This window comes from Equus przewalskii, chromosome 3 (genome assembly GCF_037783145.1).
Source record: "Equus przewalskii isolate Varuska chromosome 3, EquPr2, whole genome shotgun sequence".
Classification (NCBI taxonomy): Eukaryota; Metazoa; Chordata; class Mammalia; order Perissodactyla; family Equidae; genus Equus; species Equus przewalskii.
The window spans coordinates 49,578,457-49,595,650 of NC_091833.1; the positions used below are offsets into that span (position 1 = coordinate 49,578,457).

The 17,194-nt window shown below is 41.5% G+C and overlaps 1 protein-coding gene across 12 annotated transcripts in view; it reads left to right on the plus strand.

Moving 5' to 3' along the window:
• The window catches only part of ABCG2 (ATP binding cassette subfamily G member 2 (JR blood group)), a 130,705-nt gene that overhangs the window by 75,611 nt on the left and 37,900 nt on the right, over window positions 1-17,194 (plus strand). Inside the window, exons 1-3 of one of the 12 annotated variants that reach the window (XM_070614339.1) lie at window positions 583-726; window positions 1,392-1,577; window positions 1,988-2,213. The exons of 7 other annotated variants lie outside the window; for them this stretch is intronic. The gene's annotated coding sequence lies outside the window, so the exon portion shown is untranslated. Of the gene's footprint in view, window positions 1-69; window positions 727-1,391; window positions 1,578-1,987; window positions 2,214-15,325; window positions 15,466-17,194 lie in introns of those variants that run through there. 4 more of the 12 variants (XM_008523680.2, XM_008523684.2, XM_070614340.1 and 1 more) reach the window with 4 other exon arrangements.

Consider the following 17,194-nt stretch of genomic DNA (forward strand, 5'->3'; position numbering starts at 1 on the left):
CTTGGTGCCTGATTGTGGTTATGATTATTGAATTAGAAACAGAAGGTACAGGGATAGTGACCTTAATGCAGCAGACGTGTGTTAGACTCTTGGGGAGAAGGGCTGGGTCAGGTCCAGTGCTGTGTAGCTTCGGGGAAATTCTAACTCAAAGACAGCTTGATTTTTGCCTGTTCCGCTTGTTTTTGCCTTGGAGCCTCAGGATTCAAAAAATTCTCTAATCATCCCTCTCCCTCTGCCCATCTTCCCCGTGCCAGCGTGGTGGAGTCAGCAGTGCTGAGGGAGAGGAGGAGAGAGGGTGGTGACTCGCCTCCCCGGGGGGGCCTCTGCCAGCATCACTCTCCCTCCCTCCTCCAGCCGGTCTCCAGACCTCTTCCTCAAAAACTTTTATTTAAATTCACGGGAGCATCTCCATCAGTTCCTTTTAAATGCAAATGAGATTTCCCTCAGTTCCCTTGGGCCTGCAGCTAGATCATTATTATTTATATTTGCCCTTGTTTTTCCCAGATTGGGCAGGGTTGGGGGAGGTGGGGAAATGGGAGTGTTTTGGACCAGGTCAAACAGTGGGAATCGTAAACCTCCACTGGCTGTGATACGGCTGTGGGAGTAGAGTGCCTCCTGCCTGCCGGAGTCCTTCGCCCCCTCCCAGCCCCTACCTTCTTGTGGGCCAAGAAGAGAGTGTGCAGGCAGGATCCAAGGTATATATCTGAACACGCTCTTAGGAACCAGGTACCGTTTCTTTTTTTAGTTTCTGAGTGCTTATCTTGTGTCTGGTGGTTGTATTTCGGGCAGAGCACACACAGCTGTCATAGGCTATGGGGGGGCAGGCGCAGGACAGTGTCCTCATCTCGGCTCTTGGATGCTTACAGTAGCCTCTTATGTTCTGTTCTGCTCCTTCCCCAGTAACACCCCCCACCCCCAAGTCAGAACGATCCTTTTAAACATAGTTAGATCTTGTCATTCTTCCACTCAGAACTCTTTGGTGATTTCTAGTCTCATTTGAAGTCAAAGCTGAAGTTCTTGTAGTGGCCTGTGGAGCCACCTGAGTTGGCCCTAACCTCTGCCTTTACATCCGTCCCCTGCTCTGCTTCCCTTCCCTGCCCTGCCTCAGCCCTGCCGGCCTCCTCTCTGTTCCTGGACCAGCTCTTGGACTTGTACGGCGCCTCCCGAGAGCCAGCCTCAGTTCTGCCCAAAAGCTTTGTTGGAAAGGCCTTCCCTGACCACCTTTCCTCTTCTGCTTTTTTTTTCCATAGCACTGTTGACGCTGACATTTTTCATACCTAACCTTACTGAGGGCAGGGATGTTTGTATAGTTTTGTTTTCTTCACTCCTGTATCCTCAGTGCCTGCCATGTAATAGAAGTCTAGTAAATATTTGTTGAATGAACTTTACAGAAGAAAAACAGGCTTGGAGAGGCTGAGCAGTTCCCCCACGGTTACTCTGGGGTTGCTGGCTGGTACATTTAAGTGCAGGAGGAACTCGAAGCGCATACCTTCTGCCATGGGGGTCAGGCATTTTACGGGCAGCCTTAGATGTGGAACACCATGCTTTCCTCTGAGAAACCGCTGACAAAGTTGCAGGTGAGATTAAGAAAGTTTGGGATGTAACACACATGTAAATTGTGCTTGCTCCTTATCATTTTTATTCACAATTTGACTAAATATTTTCTAGAATAAAATTTCTTTTCTGTCACAGGTTAAAACAAATTTGGGCAAAATTCTTGCAAATTTTGTGGGAACGTAAAAGGAAAAAAGAATAGCGATATGGAGTATTTACTTTATGTGCACTTGTATCTATTTTAAGAGAAGATTAAGATTAAATTGAAAAAGGGACAGAAATAGAGATCTGTGGTTATCAGGGGCTGGGGTTGGAGGCGGGAATTTCTTTGAGGTGACGAAAACATTCTATATCTTGATTGTGGTGATTATATAGCTATACATTTTCTTTTTTTTTTTTTAAGATTTTTTAATTTTTCCTTTTTCTCCCAAAGCCCCGCGGTACATAGTTGTGTATTTTTAGTTGTGGGTCCTTCTAGTTGTGGCATGTGGGACGCTGCCTCAGCATGGCCTGATGAACGGTGCGGTGTCCGCGCCCAGGATCCGAACCAGCGAAACACTAGGCTGCCGAAGCGGAGCCTGCGAACTTAACCACTCGGCCACGGGGCCGGCCCCAATGACTATACATTTTCAAAAGTCCAAAAACTATACTTAAAGAGGGTGAGTTTTATTGTTTCCAACACTGTTTACTGTTAACATGTTTCCAGTAAACTTGACAAAAAACAAAGATGAGGCTGAACTGTGAGTAGAGTTGGCATCGTATAGGAAGGAATGCTATACCTTCCAAAACGTACCTTTTTTTTTTTTGTAATCTATACCTTTTCCTACAAGTCATTCATTTTCTGTAGATCGCTTGCTGGCCTTACCGAGCATGCCCTCAGTGCCGGAAGGATGGGGATGTCTAGGATGAGTGAGGAGAGGGCAGAGGGGACCGGCAGAGCTTCCAGGGTCACTCCTTCGCTCCCAAGCAGGACACGCCACCCTTTACTGACCTCTCTGGCCTCATTTCCTTACTGCCCCTTCCCAAAAGCTAAATTCCAGCATAACGAATCATTCCCAACACAATCTCTTCCAATTTAAGGATTTTGCATTTCTTTACTAGAATTATTTTCTCTCTCTTCTCCTCTTCCCATCTATCTGGTCAGTCTCCTCTCGAGGCCACCTCTAAACCCTCCTGTCCTCCCAGGTCTGATGTTCCCTGAGGGATGGAACTGTGTCGTAATCTCTCAATTATCAAGTGAATGTGAGGTTGTAGGCAAAGAGGTAAGGAAGGACATTCCTGGCTGGAAGAATGTCCTGCTGTGAAACCGGATACTTAACATTTTCTGTGAACTCCAGCAGTGTTAATATATTGAGTGCGTGGGCAGTGTTCCTTAAGACTTGTCTTTACCTTTCAGAAATTCTGGGCTCAATCTTCTGTGTGTGTTTATGCTCTTTCTAAATTGTATATCTAATTTAGTAATCCTACCGCAATCTGACTTCTCAGATGACTCCTAAGCATGGTGGTTAGTGACTTTCTCTTGCTAAGGCTTCTAATATTGTTATTAAGCTACTTTGCAACAGGGGTGTGGCATATTGTGGTTTAGTCTTTCATTCAGTAGGAATCATTGAGAACAGGCTGTCAGGAGCTCCCAAGGGTACAAAAATAGCGGACATCAGGTCCCTGCCTTTACAATAGTGTGTGTAGGCAAGTTTTCTGTTTTCAAATGCAAATGTGGCTTTCGGAAATGGCAGAAATGCAGTAAAATCTAAAGGAGCTTCTTTTAAAATGTCATTGTTTTACTTGTAATAAGTGAAATGGCTGAGGTCAAAGAGCACTAGAGGAGAGTTCCTGCACTAGGGGCTAGGGCTAGGAAAACATGTTAATGTAAAACATTTAGTGTAAAACAATTAATGCTAATTTGTTTGGAGAGCTGTAATCCGAATACTGGCCGTATATTGCTAGAGATCTTGGTGACTTTTATAGGAAAGCCCTGGAGGGTGTCTGGAAGGGTTATAATTTATTTAAATTGATTATTCTTTTTCTTTCATTGTTCCACCTTTGGTATTTGAAATTCTGCATAAATTAGTATGAAACTCACTATGAAAATGTTATGAAATTTGTGTTATGGTCAAAAATGTTTTGGTCAAATGTGGATTGTTTAAAAATCAGATTTAATTTGTAGGGACCTGGAATTGGCCACCCCAAGATATGTCTCTTTGGCATCAGGATTATTTGAGGCTGATTGCTTTTGATAAACTGGGACAGGGAAGGAGGTTCTGAGGAATGGAACTTGCCCTTTGTTGGGACACATTTACCTTTGTAAGATAAATCTCTATCTGTAAAAGGTGCCTCCCTCTCTGTACCAGGAAGAAGGAAGGAGATGACCTTCTCTCTAGAGGCTCTTAATCAATACCAAAGGCAAGGACTTAAAAATCTGCATTTTATTGTGCTTCTCTAGTAACCTCCTGTAACTGACTTCCCTCCCCCTCCCAACGTTGGCATTTCTTTAGGGATTAAGCATCTTTCCTTAGGCTAGGAACTGATTGCCGCGCTCACCTGTGACCGCCCAGCTCCAGACAATCGACTTGCCTCGTGCTACGCCCTCTGAGACAGCAGACCATTACCTGCTGTGTCCATCAAGTACTGTGCCCACAGGGCAATCTTGTGACTATTGTGGGAGGGACATTTCATCACATGTGAAACACCCTGTTTTTGGGGGTATATAACCACTATGTGTACCCCACTTCTTCGGTGCCCTTTCTTCCTCAAAGGATGAGCCATGGGTCCTCATAAAGCTTTGTTTAATTTTTTCTTGCTCCTCTGTCTCATGTGAATTTAATTTGTTCTCCAGCCAGACGAACCCCCATTGGGGAAGAGGAAATGTCTTCCTCCCCTACAAATTCTTTAAGGATTCACCTCTTTTGAGGAAAGTGGTCGAATTCAGTTTAGCAATTGTTCAGAAGACAGTTCTAAAAAACCTGAAGCATGTCTTCTTCAGCCATGCTTGATCATTTTTTAGATTTATTTGTTATTCACAACCTGAAAAATATAGCATTGTCCTATTTTTGAGATAAATGTAATACTGTAGTTCTGTGCTCTTTTGAAACTCAGGAATGAATTGATTTGATCCAGGATATAGCAAGTATATGTATCTTTCATGGGGTTATAAAATTGGTTATTTATAAAGTAACACAGGAATGAGAAAATACATTTTGAAAAAGTCAACAATCTAGAGCTGTATTATCCACTGTGGTAACCATTAGCCATATGTGGCTATTTAAGCTTAAGTGAACTGAAATTAAATAGCATATAAAAATTCACTAGGTGGATTTCATGGGCTGAGTAGTAGCCATGTGTGTCTAGTGGATAGCACCATTTTATTTTCCCCTGCATGTTGCTGAAGAATGTGCAAAGAAGCATAGGTACTTTTCATTCTGACCCCCAATTATGTTGAACTGTGATACATGAAAGAATCACTTCCTTGGGCTTTATTTATAGATTTTTTACACATCAGGAACTAGATTACCGTCTATAAAAAAAGTGATTTGTTGTGTAATTTGTGGCAATGAAGGGAGTTGTTAATTTTTAACTTTGGCCAGTTAACTTTGTCCTCTTGCTGGTGCTTCTTAATTTCCACAATTTTATTTTTTATTTTTTTTTAAAGATTTTATTTTTTCCTTTTTCTCCCCAAAGACCCCCAGTACATAGTTGTATATTCTTCGTTGTGGGTCCTTCTAGCTGTGGCATGTGGGACGCTGCCTCAGCCTGGTTTGATGAGCGGTGCCATGTCCGCACCCAGGATTTGAACTAACAAAACACTGGGCCACCTGCAGTGGAGCTCGCGAACTTAACCACTCAGCCACGGGGCCAGCCCCTAATCTCCACAATTTTAAACATAATCTTAGGCCCTTAAATTTCCTCTCTAGCTACAGTCTAGGGGAGGAAAAACTCTTCCTTTCCTCTCTTAGGTTCAGTGATTGGGAGCCTGCAAATTAAACTGACAAAAGACAAATTAGTAAGAGAAATTGACAAAGTCTAGTTTTAATAAATCTGGCATAATTATTTACATAAGTACAGCAAGAATTGTAATTGATTATATAGGCTCCTTTAAATCTGCTTTGCTGGAACCTTATAAGGAATCTCAGGTTGAACTTTAAAGGCCTCTCAAGGCCAGGAAAGCCAGGCCATAACTTGTCATCAGATTCTGCCTGCAGTACCTATAGATTTGGGGGAATTCCTCTCTTCGAGAGGTTCCCCAAAATAATTGAGCTTCCTTGTACCTGCCAGAGGGAGTAACATTTTTTGCTCAACCTTACCAGGTCACTGTGATGTGGGGTCAGTGAGCCAAGGAGTCGAAAGAAAGATTTCTTGGACTCTCAAGATCTGGCAGTAGTGCTCTTTTATTTAGAGAATAGTGTGGAATAGCATGGGGACAGGACCCATGGGCAGTCAGAGGTGCTGTGTGGGGACAGGGCCCACGGGCAGGAGGAGGTGCTGCTGCCGCTGCTTCTGCTGCAAACATGGGTGGAGAGTAAGGCTAATTTTAAGGCATAGGTATGTGAGCCATCTCTTTACAAGACAAAGGAAAGAACATGTAAAAAAGTTAAAATGGTATCAGTGCAGGTGGGGTCTGGCCATTGGGTGGTCCCACAACTTTTAGATAAGAATCAAATCGGATTAAGTAAAGGCCAGAAGCCACCACCCTAAATCAGTTACATGAGGTTGCAGACAGTAACCAACTTAAGGTCTTGCCTTCCTCATTAAGAGTTTCTAGAGAGAAGGCCATCCGCCTTCTTCCTGGCACAGAGAGGGAGGCATCTTTACAGATGGAGGTTTCCCTTACAAATGTAAATGTTTCTCAGCAAAGGGCAATCAAACTCCAGTCCTGGGAGCCTGCTTCTCATCTGCAGTTTTAAAATTAACCGGCCTAAAATCCTCATCAACTGGAAACCCAGAAGAATGGTACCAGGACAATATTTCCAAGTGGCTTTATTCCAGGAAGTCAACTTTGGTTTCTCAAAAGCTGTCTTGTCATATCCAAGTCTGTATGTTTTTCTCAAATATGAAGTTCCAGTCAAAGCCTTAGTGTTATAACCAGTGTTTCCAATTGTGTCCTGTTATAAGAAGAACAGATTTTTATTGGACTTATGCAAACAACCATATTGCCATGAGAATAAGAATACTTACTCATCAGGAGTTTTTACCTTTTGGAGGGCTCAGTTAGGGAGAAAAAGATAAATGCTTCAATTTTGTTTACAAATTGCTATAAATCATAGTTCCTTAAGAGAATAGAGAAAAACTTTTCTTAAATCTGAAAAAAACCCCAAACATCAAAAATCAGTAATATCTCAAGCAACAAGCCATAAAAAATTACAATCATCCCTATGGGTTTATTCAGTCCTTTGTAATTGGTTCTTGATCTTAATCTTCTATCAGCAGTTTTATGAGGTCATCAGTTCTTCTGTTAGAGTTCTGAAATCTTTTATCCAGCTCAGTTTTATAATCTGAAAGTTTATCAGAAACCTGTATTCTAGAGTGTCAGAGTCCCTTCCATTAATTTCTCTGAAGATGAAACATATTTGCAAAAACATCAGACTAAAACAACTGTCTGTAAATAACAAAATATTCAAAAATGGTAATTGACAAAGATATTTGACCATTCTTGTGACATATAACATTTTGAGATAATAAGCAGAATCATGGCTGACAATCAGAACAGATCAGAATTTTAGATAATTTAAAAAATACTTATATCAATAACACTCATTGACATAATACCGTTTAAGAAAGTTTATCATTACTTGTCAACGCTTCCCATGTAATTTAACATACCAAATAAGCCTAATTAGTTTAACATTTTTTTCTTATAGAAAGAGAGCAAATCTCTCTGAGAAGTCTCAGGGGCCCTCTGAAAATCGCCAGAGAAACTCTCCCTCCTCTTCCAGGTCAAAAGAAAGCTTTTATTCAGGACTTGAATATTTTTGTTGGAGGGGAGCTTGTCAAAAATACTAAAAGCTTTAAAACGTCTGTTCAGATAGGAAACAAAGCTCACTGCGAAACCATGTTCAGGTATGTATTCAAAGTGACAACAGAACCAGTCAAGGAGAAGCAGTTAAAATAGTGAAAAAAATGTTTTATCGAGAGCAGATAAAATGTTTAGGAAAATTATCCTTTTAAGAAAGAAGAGACTAAATTTTAATTTTGTACCAGTTTACTTTTGACATTAAAACTTATTTATTTAATAAATTTATTTTAATCTCAGTCAGCGTGACCATAGATAAAACTCATTAGGGCTTTACTTCACAAACCTTAGGTTACTTATCTTTTACATTCAGAATTTATCCCGGTGCTTCAGGACAAATTTATCTTTCTTAACTTAAGAAACAAAAATATTTCCATTCTTTATAGCTTTTTTACTGAAAACGTACATTTTACTTTCCTTATATACAGACCTTTTAGAAGTACGTGTTTTCTCATAGAAAATTCTTCAGCATACATAAAACATGTTTATCAATAAACCTAAGCACGTTTCAGTTTCTTTGATATAAGAAACCAAAGGCAGACAAATATATACTTAGTAGTTAACCTTTAATATTTTATCTTACGTAGAAATGACTTAGATACCCAATAAACTGTTCTCATTTTACTTAACTTAGCAAAGTTAGAGAGTTTAAGTTTCCAAAAAGATTTTGGAAGCTGTTATTTTAAGTATTCACACTATACAACATAATTATTATGCTTAAAAACTCTTACCCAGTTTTAACAATTATGTTTAAATTACTCTGAAAAACTTCATGTGATATTAAAGCAGTTAATGATTATCTTAAGTTGTTTTAAGTACATATGTCATAATACATATAATTATTGTTAAAGAGTTTTTCCAGAAACTTTTATCCTTTTACGTTTAATTTACCTGTTCTCGACAATTATATTTAGATCATCTATAAAAACCTCATGAAACATTAAACAAAATTAGCTATGATACGGAGTTATTAGTTTTGCTGATAAATTTTGTAACAAGATGACATGAGCTCGTTTGACCAGTAAACCCAGGCTGTATGTCTGCATCATAGCCAATGCTGATAACTTTGAGGACATGTCTATTTTAAATCAAACCAGCAAACTTAAACAAGGTTTCATTCATCAAAGATCATTTTATATCATGTTGAATAACTGTGTCTTTTAGAAGTTTTGACATATTAATCAAAGAGTGTATTACATTGTGAGAGATTTTGAACCCTCTCTTTTCTGAAACAGAGGTTTCCCAGAATGGCCGTTACAATTCCAAATTGTCTCAAAGGTTGACTTATTTTTACTTGTTCAATTTTAGACCAGGAATTTTGGGAGAGCTGAAGTGGTGAATCTCAGCTTGCTGGGAAGCTCAGCAAGAGAATAGAGAAAAGCATAAGATTTGGCTTTGACCACTGGCATGTTCAATTATTTAATTATTTTCTCTTAAAGGGGCACTAAAGTATTTCTGATTTCATTTAGAAGCCTTAAAGGATTAAAATAGGCTTCCCATTGTTGTAGCTGGCTTTTTCCAATTGCATACATCAGTTTGGGTAAACTGAAATTGGCCCATTTAAGTATATCAATTTTTTTAAACATTTTTATTATTTATTTTTTTTGAGGAAGATTAGCCCTGAGCTAACATCTGTGCCCATCTTCCTCCACTTTATATGTGGGACGCCTGCCACAGCATGGCTTGCCAAGTGGTGCCATGTCCCCACCCGGGATCTGAACTGGTAACCCTGGGCCGCAGAAGTGGAATGTGTGAACTTAAACGCTGTGCCACTGGGCTGGCCCCATAAGTATATCAATTTTTAAAAACTTTTATCTTAATTTTTCCAACTCTTATACCCCTAATTATAACTTATATTAGAATTCCATTAACAAGTTTCAGTATTATGATATTGTGTAGGGGACGCATTCCCAGCTAGACATAACATTTATTTCCAAAGAAAACATCCAGGCAAAGTTGATATAACCTCTTCATGTAATATTAGCTTGAACACTTTAATTTTTATAGTTTTATCAACCTTAGTAGCCTTACTGTTGCCCCAAACAATTATTCGTCAGGATTTTCACTCTGACTTTTGCCTCCTGACCTTTTAAAATTTTTCAGCTGGGGTGAATAGACAGGTTTTTCTGGTGGCCTTTAGTGTTGGGGGACCACTAGGGGGTCCCTTTAGCCCATCCAACCTTAGGCAGTGTTTTATTAAAACCTTTGTCTTAACTTTATTCATGTCTGTTCCGTTTATCCCACTTTCCTTTTTAATAACTAGCTAAAGATTTCCATCCTGTTGGGATGAGTCCTGTGACTTTTCTCTTTCTGATTTCTCTTTGTTAACTTAATGTTTTTATTAGCATCTGTAAGACCAGAAGAAGAAGCTGAGACCCCAAGTTTGATTAAATATTTAAGACCAGTCGTTGTATTTTCCTTTTAGTTGGGTCTTTTCATAGGTACCAATAAAACAACTGTTTATCACGAGAACCCTCTAAAAAGTTTCCCAACTTAAGGATCCATTGTTTGGCCATTTTTTTCCTCCGGAGTCTAAAGAATATTGTGGCCACGTGGTGTTACAAAGGAAAATCATCCCTCTTTAGACATTGGCTTACAGCTATAGGTCGACCAGTCAGCCCAAGTTTTTCCCAAGGTGCTCTTAGATGGAATAAATGCGGCACCTCCCATGTTAACACTTTTAAAAGGAAAGACAAACAGACAAACAACAACAAATACCAAACAAGTGCGCTTTTCCAAAAGCCTTCGGCCACAAATGGACGCCAAAATGAAGACCAAAATCAAATCTAAAAACCAAAGTACTTTCAGTCCCAGCTCAGTCCGTGTCCTACACTCGGGGGGTGCCTAACAAATGAAGATCTGCTATGCATATCTTCCCAAATGAGCAAGGACAAGGGACCTCGGTTGTGCACACCCGGGGGACTTACCAAAATCTGGACGGGGCATCGTGACTTAAAAATGAATGGAGCCCAGAGGGCTGCCAGGTACCCGTTATTTCCAACCAGTCCTGTTGGAAAAGGTTAGCACAAGGACCAAAACAAAAACTACCAGCTACTTGCAAGAGACGTCTTCCTAAGTCCTGAACCTAGTTTCTTCCACCACCAAAGCAAAAGCACCATGGGCCAATGACGTTTGGTTAGCAGCCAGTTGCTTGGGGCTGATGCCTGAGACAAGGGGCTCAGGCAGCTGCAGGACAGCTTCCAAGAGAGGCCTTTAGCCATAGGCTGGTGTGCCACAGGCGAGATGTCCACCTGGGACATGGTCCCATCTGGGTTGCCAAATTGATAGCGAACCTGCAGTGAGTTTGCTCACCTGTTGCACAGCAAGCCAATCTCTGATACCGGGTGTAGTGGAAGAAAGTAGGAATTTTATTATTGCACAACACTGAGCAAGGAGAAAGGGCAGCTAACGCTGAAATCCCAAACTCCTTGAAAAGCTACAAGGAAGGGTTTTTAATGTGGGCTTTTAGGTGGGGGAAGGGAGCATATGGCCTTGTTGGTTGGAGCTTTCCTACCAGCCTGTCTTTGGCCTTAGACAACTTGCAGAGAGGAGGGAGCCCATGACCTTGCTGGTCAGCAGCTTTCCTACCAGCCTGTATCTCCTTGTGGAGAGGAGATAATGAATCCAAGTGCTTGTCCTTGGCGGTGTCTGTCTCCATGGAGGATAGTGGATTCTGGAGCCAGGAAGCCAGGGAGTAGGCAGGGAATGAGTGCTTTGGTTTTAACCCTTCATTTCCTGGGTTTAATGTAGGGGAAATGATATCAGGGCCCGCATCAAAAGGACAGCTTAGATTTCATCATTTGGGAAAAGAGTTAACAGAAAAATGTGACTCAAAGGGGCAATTAGAATTTGGGGCTTAAATACCATCTTAATAAGAGAAGGGGAGAGGGAGAAGGGCACTTAAGGGAAAACGAATGACTTTTTTTAAAAGATTTTATTTTTCCTTTTTCTCCCCAAAGCCCTCCCAGTACATAGTTGTGTATTTTCAGTTGTGGGTCCTTCCAGTTGTGGCATGAGGGATGCTGCCTCAGCATGGCCTGATGAGCAGTGCCATGTCTGCGCCCAGGATCCAAACCAGCGAGACCCTGGGCCACCGAAGTGAAGCGTGCAAATTTAACCGCTCAGCCACGGGGCTGACCCCCAAAACGAATGACTTTTAGGAAAGATAATTGGGCCCTTTGGACAATAAATGGGAGATGTGGGGATCATTTTGTGACAGTTCTGTGGGTATCTCTAGGGCCTCCTGTGAACTAGGCCCTCTGCTGTGAACTTCTGACCCTCTGCTCTGTCTTCCTTGAATGTTAAGAAGCACATGTCCCAAGCTGAGCTTCCTGATCTTGTGTCCTGAAGTCAAAGTGAAGAAAGCTTTTCAGGGAGGAAATAGTCAACTCTCAATGTTGCTGGTAGTATGTCTAAGGGGACAGCTAAGAATTGGTCACTAATTCACTAGAAACTACTTAATTGTAGATTTTATGGTCTGCGAATTACATTTTAATCAAAAAAGTCATTGGATATGTCACTTTGGCCCTCACCGAACTTTGTCAAGAGTAGTTTCGGTATGAGGGTGAATGGGAGGGAGGGGGCAATCGACAGGAGCTGTGGGATTTTCTTTTTTAAGAAAAACAAATGCCTCCAAGGAGTTGTTAGAATTTTGGACTTATATACATCTTAATGGAAGGGGAGGGGAAGAAGGGAGAAGAAGTATAGAATTTTCTAACAGTAGAGAAGGAAAAACTGATGCAGGGGAAGAAAAAGTGAGGGGTGGTAGAAAGTACTGGAGAGGTTAGTAAGCGAGAGGGAATGAAAAGTAGAGGACAGAAAGTCCTGGAGGAGATGGCCTCTCATAAGCAGAGGGAGTGGGCTGTGAAAATAGGACATGGATAGGGGCTGGCTGGGTAGCGTAGTGGTTATGTTTGGCATGCTCTGTTTCGGTGGCCTGGGTTCGTGGATTTGGATCCTGGGTGCAGATGTCTACCACTCTTCATGCTGTGGTGGCGATCCATATACAAAATAGAGGAAAGATTGGCACAGATGTTAGCTCAGGGTCAATCTTCCACACACACACACACACACAAGGAAATGGATTAAAGCTGGGAAAGATGGATTAAAGTTGGGTGAGAAGACAGTGAGTTTATTCACAGTGCTGAGGTTGGGAGCATGCATGGCCGAGATAGTAGGGAGGGCAAGATCCTTAAAGGAGAGAAAGTCAAAGGGCTGGGGAAGCCAAGGACAAAAGTCTTCTATATGGGTTTTGAAATTCACTGCAGCCACCAAGATCCTAAACTTTACCACTGTGTGTGACAGTATAAGTCATCGAGGCCTCTTGGAAAACTGTTCACACTTGGATGCTCAATTGAATGTGGGTGTGTAGCACTTTTTAAAATCAAGGAGCAATACATTATTGCATAATGAGGACCCTAAGAGGGTGGGGTGGTTTATCATCCACGAGAGTCTTGTTAATGGTTTTCAGTTTTTAACCAAAGATCTCTCTCTCTCTCTGATGTCTCACAGACATCTACCACTTACCACATTGGAACTGAACTCTTGAACTTTGACCTCCCCCTGTCATTAACAGCCCCATCCCCTGGTCCAAGCTTGTCTCACTTGGTTTTCTGCAATAACTTCTATGTGGACTTTGCTTCTGCAATTGCCACACAGCAGCCAGAATGGTCTCTTAAAAGCATAATTAAGATCCTGAACCTTTCCTGCTTAAAAGGCCTCAGTGGCTTCTTGCTGACTGTACAAGACCTTCCATGATGGGGTCTCTTCCTCCCTGGCTGACCTTGTCCTTTGTGCCACATTCCCCAGATTATGCTGCTGCAGTGCTGTGGGGGCCTAGAGTGCCAGCCTCGGATTGTCCGCTGGCCTGGAGACCTCAGTGGTCTGACCCCAACTCTACATTACTGAGCAGGCTTTGGACCTGAATACAGTATCAACACGGGATGCTTCAGGCTGGATCTGTCAAATCGGGCACAGCGTGAAAACCCGTGGATTGATTGATAGAGGACTTTTTAAAAGCAAGGGATAATTTAGGGAAGTTAAAATTCAGATTTTGAGTGTTTTTTCTAAAAAGTATTCGATAATATCCTGCTTCTATTTCTGTCCAGTCATAAGTTTTGTAGCAGTCACCTGACAGTGACATGAGGCACCCTACCTCCTCATCAGAATTGTAAACTCTTGGCGTTACGGTAAATAGTTGAAGAGGTGTGTCCTTGCACAGCATGTCCTTATGGTTGTGAGGCAGAGTGCAACTCTCCATTTACTCATGTTATCCCTGGGAAAAAATGGACGAAGAGGCCCCTGAACTCGTGACCTGAGGCCCCTCTGGCTCCTACCAGCATGTGCAATAATTATAACTGCACAGGTGTCTGGCTGAGGGCTTCAGGCTCGACCTGTGTGCTTGTCTTCCTTATGTGCAGTTTCCATTGTATTATGCACTTTGTTTACAGTACACTATCAGATTAAGAGTATGATAAGGAGTGAAATAGAGAAAAATGGCATTTTTAATTCAGATTATCATTCTTTTAATAGATATACCAGCATCTATGGAAGAAAATTGTTCAAACTTTTCAAAAAAGTAAAAATGTGGCCTCATTAGTTAGAAAACAACAAGAAGAGTGGAAAGGTGACATAGGGAGGCCACCAGCAAGGGGACAGCTAGAAAAGGGAGAAGAATCTCATCATTCAAAGCCCCTTGATTATTTTTTTTTCTTTTGCTGGGGAAGATTATCCCTAAGCTAACATCCATGCCAATCTTCCTCTAGCTCGATCATGTTTGAAAAGAATTTTCCAGCTGGCTAAGGATATAATCAGGCCAGGGGACCACGTAGGCTGGTTGTGAGCCATTTGGATGCTTCTTTTATCTAAGGACTTAGTCTTTACAGGGGCTTTAGGGTACAGAAGGTGATATAAAACCCAATTAGGACTAGCAGGTGCTCTGGAAGCTGATTTTTGTTATAGGGAAATCTACATGTGATTTAGGGTTTTTTCCTTCTCCCCAAAGTCCCCCAGTACATAGTTGTATATTCCAGTTGTAGGTCCTTCTGGTTGTGCTATGTGGGACACCGCCTCAGCATGGCCTGATGAGCGGTGCCATGTCTACACCCAGGATCCGAACTAGTGAAACCCCACGGTGAAAACCCGGCCATGGAAGTGTAGTGCATGGACTTAACCACTTGGCCATGGGGTGTCCCCCACGGTTTTTAAAATATATATATATAAAAGGAAAATAATGCTGGGGCTGGCCTGGTGGCACAGCAGTTAAGTACGCATGTTCTGCTTCTTTGGCGGCCCTGAGTTTGCTGGTTCGGATCCTGGGTACGGACATGGCGCTGCTTGGCAAGCCATGCTGTGGCAGGTGTCTCACATATAAAGTAGAGGAAGATGGGCACAGATGTTAGCTCAGGGCCAGTCTTCCCCAGCAAAAAGAGGAGGATTGGCAGATGTTAGCTCAGGGCTGATCTTCCTCAAAAAATATATATATATATAAAAGGAAAATAATGCTAATCCAACAGGGGAGACAGATATGCCTAGGGAGCTTTCAACTGGCGGCAAAGATTACTGTTTACTTGGGAGCAGTTGCATTTATTGATTCGTCTAACCCAGTATCCTGTATTAAGTGCAGATTGAGTACTTTGATGTTAATATGGTGCTGAGGTGTTGCATTTTCTTTATTTTTTAATCATTGCTATCTATTTTTTGCTTCCTCTTAAAGTAATGCATTGTTCCATATTGGTGTTAAAAATAAAAAAAGTGTTTTTGGTGTAGTGTGCTTCTGCTGGATGGTCTGCCTCAGGTATATCTGTCACATCGCTGGATTTGTGACTCATGAACCAACTGAGGCCCCGCTGTCTCCCTGAGGAAGATTGTTGGAATCCTAGTGAGGAGCCAGGCAGCTCCTAGGCAGTGTGAGTTACAAACTTAATGCTATTGCAGTGAAGTCAAACTCTTCATACACACACACTTCTAAAATTGTTGTATTTATAACAGGTTTAGCGCTTTGTCTTGTCTGGGCACGGATGATCTTTCTTGGGTACTTTAGTTCCAGTTCGTGCCTTTTCTTAGCAGAAAATCTCACAAAAATCTCTTACCAACTTCCATCTTGAGCCAATGACCTATTTAAGTTCAAGGAGTGTGTATTTGATCCTCTTAATGTGTCTTGGAAGAGAGGGTTAGAAGGTGTCGTCAGTGGCTGGACATTAAGTAGAGGTGGCAGCAGGAGAAGTGATTGTGGGCATTGGAACTGGCATATTTTGGCTTCTGAAGACGTGGGGAGACGGCTTCATAAGTTGTAAAGTCAAGAGGTAAGGGCCGTAGATTACTTGGGCCTGTGCTTTCTTGTTCACTGCTTTAATAGAATAGGATTTTGGCTAATCATTACCGCTCATTGTGTTGACGGATGGAAACTAAGGTATTTACCTTTAGTTTCCTGGGTGCCAATCTTTAAGTGGGTTCCTACTTTTCCAGGTTCCAAAACTGAATAGATTGTTGTAGTGTGGTAACAACAGAGTGGTTTTGGGTACAGAAACAGTTACGCAGAGATTACTTTGTTTTTTAGCGGCTTTATGTGATATGCCCAGCTGAGGTTTCATTGTGTTTATCCTACTTTGGTGTTCATAGAGCTCCTTCAATCTGTGGCTTGATACCTTGTCAATTTTAGAAAATGCTTGTCCAGTATTTCTTCAAACATTGGTTCTGCTGCATTCCCCCCCCCCATCCCAGGTCTCTAGTTACATGTGTGCTTGACCTTTTTCATCATGTCCCATATGTTTCTTAGGCTTTTTATGTTTTCATCCTTTTCAGTCTGGATTTTTTTTTTTCCTTTTCTTTTCCATGATGATAATTTTCATCCACTTTAATCTAGATGCCAGTCCACTAGGTCACAAATTCTCCTTCTAATCTGCATCTAAACGGCTGTTACATTCATTTATTGATTTTTTTTAAAAATATAGATTCTGTTTCTTTGGTGATGGTCTATCTTTTTATTTTCTTAAACAAACATATTAATCAGTTATTTTATTGTCAATGTCTGGTAACTCCAGTCTGCATTACTGGTGGTCTATTTCTATTTCCTTATTTTTGGAACATTAGGTCCTGTTTTCTGGCATGCCTGGTAAGTTTTGGTTGAAAATTTGTATGATATCTTCTTTGAGAGTGGATTTAACTTTCTTCCAGCAGACAAATAAAGGATGAGCAAATCACTTTGATTGAGTAGAGGCTGGTCTATTTCTGGGTTGCCGTGTTTCCGGGATATGGCCCTTCTGGCATCTCAAAAGCTTGGGGTTTCCAGGGCTCCTCTTGGTAGGCTCGCAACTCTAAATTTTGTCTTCTTAGCATGGAGAGACTGCTGAAACATTTGCTCAGCTTTCTAGCCTCTAGCAGTTCTTTCTGCCTGGTTTTTCTGAGTTTTGCCCCAGGTGTGTGCAGTTTGCCTCAAGAGGAAAGGTGCACAGAATGCTACGTTTGCCTTTATGTTGTTCTCTCCTTTACAGAATTTTGGCTCCTAAAATCCTGGCTGTTTTGGTTGCTGTCATCAGAGAGAACTCTTCAAACAGTTGAATCTCATATTTGATCTAGTTCTATAGTTGCTCTTAGGAGGGTGACTGGTTTGTCACAGCTACTCCATCATAGCCAGAG